This window comes from Accipiter gentilis, chromosome 26 (assembly GCF_929443795.1).
Source record: "Accipiter gentilis chromosome 26, bAccGen1.1, whole genome shotgun sequence".
Lineage (NCBI taxonomy): Eukaryota > Metazoa > Chordata > Aves > Accipitriformes > Accipitridae > Astur > Astur gentilis.
In genome coordinates this window covers 4,716,285-4,722,969 of record NC_064905.1, presented here as the reverse complement: position 1 = coordinate 4,722,969, position 6,685 = coordinate 4,716,285, and positions in this window count along the sequence as shown.

Here is a 6,685-nt window from a genome sequence, read left to right as displayed (position 1 = left end):
GTATGCTATCGTTACAAGGAATAGAGAGGAACCCATATAAATCACTAAATTTTAACTTTGATCACTTTTTTTCCTACTGCATTCATTCATGTTTTAACTTCTCTTTCACCTTACTCTTCATTAGTGAGAATCTTTCAGTTAGAACTACTGCTTCCCTTCCCACTGAACTAGTTAGCAGAAAATAGCACTGCAGTAGTTTGTGTTAAGTAGGTATGTCTTAAGACATTCTATAATGGAGCAGACTCAGTCCATCAAAAATTGGTCCCGAGTGCTGAACAATATAACCATTTCGCTGCTTTCCTAATTCTGAGTTAATCCCTAGAAGGAAGCCTATATATTTTAAGAACAGTGTGCTGAAGAGGTACATTTGAATCTAAAAAAACCCAAGATGAATCCCCCTAAATTTAAGTAGATTATCTAGCCTAAGTTTGGCTAAAGTAAGGCTTCATAAAGGCTGATACACTGCTTCAAACTAAATGACATAGTAAGTTTCACAGTCAGAAAGCTTTGTGCACCACACATTTCAGGCCATTCAATAACATAATTTGAGTGTGGAAGAAGATTAATTGTATTACTAAAGATACTGTAATCATAAACAAAGCAGCAAATATGGTTACAGGCCATCTTCACTGAGGCATTTTCTCAGATCTTGCACTCAAGATTAAAAGGTTCTGTATTTCAAGACACAGCATCATTCTTTAACAATGAAATAAAAGTCAACTGTGTTTAGAATTTTAAAATTAAAACTAAGCTCTAAGCTGTTGATCTGTCACTACAGCTGTTCATTAGTATAATTATGTAGCAAATGAAGTTGGGACTAAAATTTCAGAATATTTTACCAGGCTAGGCAAAGAACATATTCAAGTGATTAGACCCTTCTGTTTCATCTTTCCAAATTGTCCCATTTTACTCAATACTGCTCACTCATTGCTTTTATTTCTCATTTTGTTTTCAAAAGTAAGTATAAGGGAAAGCAATTACAGTGGGGGGGGGGGGGGGGGGGGGGGGAGAAAATCACAAAAAGGTTGGGTGGGGTTTTTTTTTGTTTGTTGTTTGGGTTTTTTTACAGACCTTTTCCAGAATTTTTAGAAAAAATGTCTGCTTGCTGGCAAGACTTCAAAAGGTCAAGTCATTTTCAGCCTGCCAGTCCTGGAATGAAGCTATTCAGTTGCTGTGGTTGATGATACACTTGTAAACTGATAGGCAAGCAGGCACCTGAAAATAAAATTAGTTAGTGCATAAAGTACCCAAAACCCCCTGAAAACTAACAAACTTTCAGACTGCTAGTTCCCCATATAAGCAGACAGATATCATACTGTTAACTTGATTAACATTTAAAACGTCAATTTCTGATTCATGTGGTTTCATGTCACGTTATGCAGCTCTACAATCAGAACAGGCCCACTTAATCCCAAACAGTATCATATAAGTTTTCTTAAGAAAAAGGAAGCATCCATTAGTTTTACCTAATAAAGTGTTTGAGTTGACCTTTTAAGGGGGATGAAGAAAAACAGGGATTGGCATTAAAACTGAAATCACAAGTATTTACTCTAACAAAGTAAAAAACTTGTTAAAAGCAGTCTTAAAAATGGCAAACCTAGAACTGAAAAAAACCTAAACAGCTACAGCTCAGTTCATTACTCTTTCTTATTACAACCCAAGATAAATATACTCAACTAAGGTTAAAAAAAATAGACTAATGCTTCACAGTCCTGATCCCAACTGAGTATTCTACAGTTCAAGCTTTTAGTTAGTTGTAGAGCAATAAACCTCAATCAATGAAAACATCACTGATTAGGTTTCATGCACTTGCATGTAAGATTACTACAAGTTATCCATGTCTCAGAGTTTATAACACCAGTTTTATGCATAACATGGGATCATGTTTATGGCTTAATTTAGACCTTTTGGGAATAGTCTAGCTCGAACATTTTATGACACTATTTTTAAGTAATAGCAGGCCTTAAAAGTGAAATATACTCCCTGAACCATCAAAAATTTATGTCCTGAAATACAGCTCTCATAACACATATTTTTTTGTTTCTATTCTTCTTTATTGTCATGTCAGAGCTATATAATCCCTAATTAACATTTTCAAAACTACTTGATAAGTAATAACTTGACAAAATATAAGTTAACAAGAAATCCAATGTTATCACACCATCCATTTAAAAACACTGTACAAGAATAACTAAGACAAGACAAAGTCTATAGCTTAATGTATTTTACATAAATAAACACTACATATGGTTAATAGTAAAAGTTAAAAAAAAAAATTTCCTTTGATTTTTCACTTGCATAGAATACCTAACCTGCCATATCATTGAGAAAGTGAAGATGTTTTATAGTAGGTCTGAAATGAGGTCCAGGTGAAACCTAAATTGGCTTTGATGATGAAAAAGCTAATGACTTCCATCTTGCCAAACTGATTAAAGTTTTACTCCATTTGATTAGAAATGCACAGTAACAGTACTAAAATTATTGTCCAGAATGTAGCTGATGATCTGTATAAAATTAAATTTAATCAAAATGAAAGATAATCACCTTGTTCAACTGTTTATTGAAAAAAATGCAGTCATGTAAATTAATTTGAAACATACCTTTTATCAAAATGAAGCTATATTACTTCATTAAATAACAGTTTCTCGTTAATATTTAATAGCTGTTACCTGCTTCCTATAATACTTGTCTTTGATTATCACAGTGAAAACTTCTAGAATGACAGTAAAGGAGTGCTGGCCCACTTGCAGAGACTGCAAGCTATAACAGGGAACAGGAATCAAGCGAGATACCCACAAGGTGGTGCTGGTGATTTACGACAGCTGGGTAGCAAGCCCCGCGGGTATACATCTCCCGACAGTATTTCTCATTCATTTCAAATGAATGAGAATCTGGGTTGTAAAAGCTATGTGGCTATGAGAACACCAGGTATATTAACTACCATGACAGCAGGGATGTTAAAAAGCAGATGACTGTGTTAGGGAAGTTCTGTTGTTAGTGAGTATATTAAAAAAACCCAGAAATTATAATAATTTATAAGTAGTTCCAGAAAATAGGAAACTATTTGGGTTAGTTAATGGTTGCACAATTAGAAGTATTAAAGATGATGTCTATACGTATATTTCTATATCACAAAATGTAAATTTTAAATACTCATTTGATGCTGTTACCAAAAGGCTTTCCTATTGAAAAAGAGAGTAGCATTTAAATACTGAATTAACTATATATTAGTGCAATAGGTTGAATGAAAACTGGTGTTAATTAATTAAAATCATAACATATGGAAGAAAGTAGTGGGGGTTCGGAATCACCATTAAATCACAGATTGATAATAATAAGTATCTGAACTTATACAGTGTGTGATGTTAAAATGACTTATCTAGGTACTGCTTAAAAAAGGAAAAGTTAAAATTAATTTGAGTTACAATCCATTCCAGGTTCTATTATATGTCAATTTAATAAACTTGTTGTGAGACTGACTGATCTCTTGAGCTACCAGGTATAAACAAACAAAATATCAATACCCTGAAGTTAATATCATAAAACCTGTATCATTATCTTGTTTTTAGCAAAATCTTGCAATTGTGATTTTAACCATGGAAATTTGGAACACTTGAAAGACACATCCAATTTGCCCTGCTATTTAAAAAAACACAACCAAAACTAAAATTAGGAAAAAGTAAAATATAGCCTACAAGATGCTAGTTGAGTCATAATGTAAATTTCCACCATAGCTTGGCTCTAAACTTACACACTCAAGAATGTATATTTTCATAATTGGATCCCTTGATTACATAAATCCAGGAAGCTTAGTGTGAGGCTTTTGACCCATTCAAGCAAGTAGTAAAAAAGGTAACAAATCTAAATAAAAGTAATGGAAAGTTTTCATAAGGGAGTCCTTGGAAGTTTGTATTTGAAAGAGACTTTCACGCATACTTGATAGGTTTTGCCAAGTAATCATGTGAAGCTAGAGAAGGCTAGTTAAGGTTAGATTGGTAAGAAAAAATGCAAAACACATATTTGTTTAGCTAAGATGACTGAAATAGTGAGATGAAGTGATTTCAATGAGGTCAGTCACTAATAGTTTAGAGAGGATTAGAAACAGTATGTTACTGGCCCTCAATCTGTTGCTGTAATTATTGAGCTACTTGAATTCCTTGCAAAACAACTTGGGTATTAGTATTACTGCTCTTTGAATTCACAGGAATAAATGAAAACATACAGACTTGTGAATTCTATTTAATTGAAAGTGAAAGTGTCTCATTTCAGAAAAAGCAGAAGTTTGATGTTTACCAACTGAAAAATGTGGAAGAAGTTAAACCTGGGCTTTTAGGAAGTTGCACTAGCAAATAAAGTAACAACTTTAAATTGTGCAAAATTAAGTGTTCTTAAATAATGAAGAGCGAGACCATGTAAGAAAAAAAACAAACCACCAACCAAACAACAACAACAAACCCTGCTAATGCTCCAACAAATTTTTGATATAATGAACCCTTGATCTGTTGTTCCAAAATTACTTGATGTAGCTAGTAATCAGTTGTTTCTCAATAGGCTGCTATTACTTGCTTCCTATAGCATTTGGGATCTTAAGCACAGTTAGTAAAACATTTGTCAGCTCATGTGTTACACTGAACAATTAGCAGAGATAGACTAAGAGGGCTTTTTAACGTCATTTGGTTTTATGCAGATAAAGGCAACAAGCCTCGTCTTCAGGGGAAGAAAAACCCAGCACATCTACTTTCTGTAATTACTCCATTACTTATATGGAATTCTTGCCTGCTAGCATAGATAAGACTTACAAAACACAAATTTACATTTTATACAGGGTCAGCAGTGCACAGATTTAATTTAGTGATCTAAAATGTCAATAAACAGAAGTATAAAAACTACACGCTTAGGAAACGTTTATGCTTCAGTAACTACTGGATTTGTAGAATCTCTATAGGAAAATAACTGTTATTGAGGTCTTAGGCAGGAGAAAAGTTTCTAAAAGAAAATATATGGTTACAGTGGCAAGCTAGGGACTAAATACCACCAAAGCTGAAAAGAAACATGAGAAGTGAGAGTCTTCTGATAGCTAAGTGGGACAAAAGTATTTGTCTCCATGAAGCCAAATTTACTACAAACAATGGACTTAAAGACCATGTCATTCTGTGTTCTTCTACAACCTCTTAAAGTAAAATCTAGCTTCAAAGCTAAGTATAACTCAAGGAATCCTGGTAGATAGCCAAACTGTAAATAGTGGTATTACATAACTATTAGATATTATAACACCCGTGACTGATCTTGTAGCATTCTGACAAGATGATCACTCCACTTGACAAATCTGTACTGCTAATAAGTTATTAGCAACTGATGCATCTATTTTATATTCACAAGAAGTAGATGTGACCTGTAGAACAGTATCCTAGTGAATGCCAATTCAGTAAGGAAAAGAGAACCATTCTGAAGATAATGGCATGTTTTAAATAATGAATTGGTTACTTTGTATCCAGGTGCCTATCTGTTTTAAAGGCATAAATGGAACTTTTAAGCTGAGGACAATATTATGGAGTTTGCTAATTTATTTCATGTATTAAATATCAGCTGTTATACATGACTGTGGGACTGAAGGTGGAGGGGGAAGCAGCAAGTATTTTAACTTTTATGATTTAGCATGCTATGGCAGATAACTGATCTGGTGGAGTAATCACGTTTAATACTTAACGTTTACAATGTATTTTATATTTTTCCAAGATCTACTCATATAACTGTCAGGAGAATTATGGGTTTGTTAACTAAGTCATTGTTATCCTTGTTTTAAAACAAGGGGGTTTAGCTGTGGGTATTTGGAGTGGTTAATCACACGGTGAACGCAGCAGAATCAGGATTAGAACAGGATTCTCTTGCTTCCTGTCCCTGTTGTAATCAACTTGGCATTCTTGCCTGCCTAGAGCATTCTGTATTTAATTTCTAATCCCATTTCCATTGACAAAAGCTAGACTCACATTTTGATAGATGAGTAGAAGTAGTATAGTTTTGATAGTAGTAGTACATTTATTGGCTTTCTCTGTTGAATTTTAAATTATGTACTTATTTTCCAAGCCCCTTTTATCTTAAGACATCTATTTCTGTCCTGGTTGCTCCAAATAGGATTGCTATCCTTGCATCTACTTACAGCCTGTTGCTTGAATTTAACCTTGCATTACTTGAAGCATGTTTCTTTAAAGGCAGAATTTGCTTCCGTATGTTTCTGTGCAGCGGCTTTTGTTAGGTATGTCACATTAAATATGAGAATAAACCTTCCATTCTCACTGACGTGGTTAGAGAAAGTGCAAAAATATGTGAATCTTGCAGAACAGATTAAAATATAACCACAGCTTAAAATGTAAAAATTACTTGGGTTTTCTTTTGCGGCAGAGAAAATTCTACATAGACAACTGTGCTTGGACTCAGATAACCATCAGAATTGCATGATGAAATGCTCCAGCTGATGAATTTTGCTCTTCTTTGCAGATATTATTCAGATCTTCACTGGCTTAGGAAATCTATGAATTCTGGACAATCTAACACTATGAAATCCCTCCCTGGGACTCCTCCCTGGTGCAGGAAGTGAGGATGACTAGAAACTAAAGCAAGCTAAGGAGAAAAATAGGAAGTTAGAAGTTGAGTTGACAGCTATGCTACAAGCACTGTAACTTGCTGT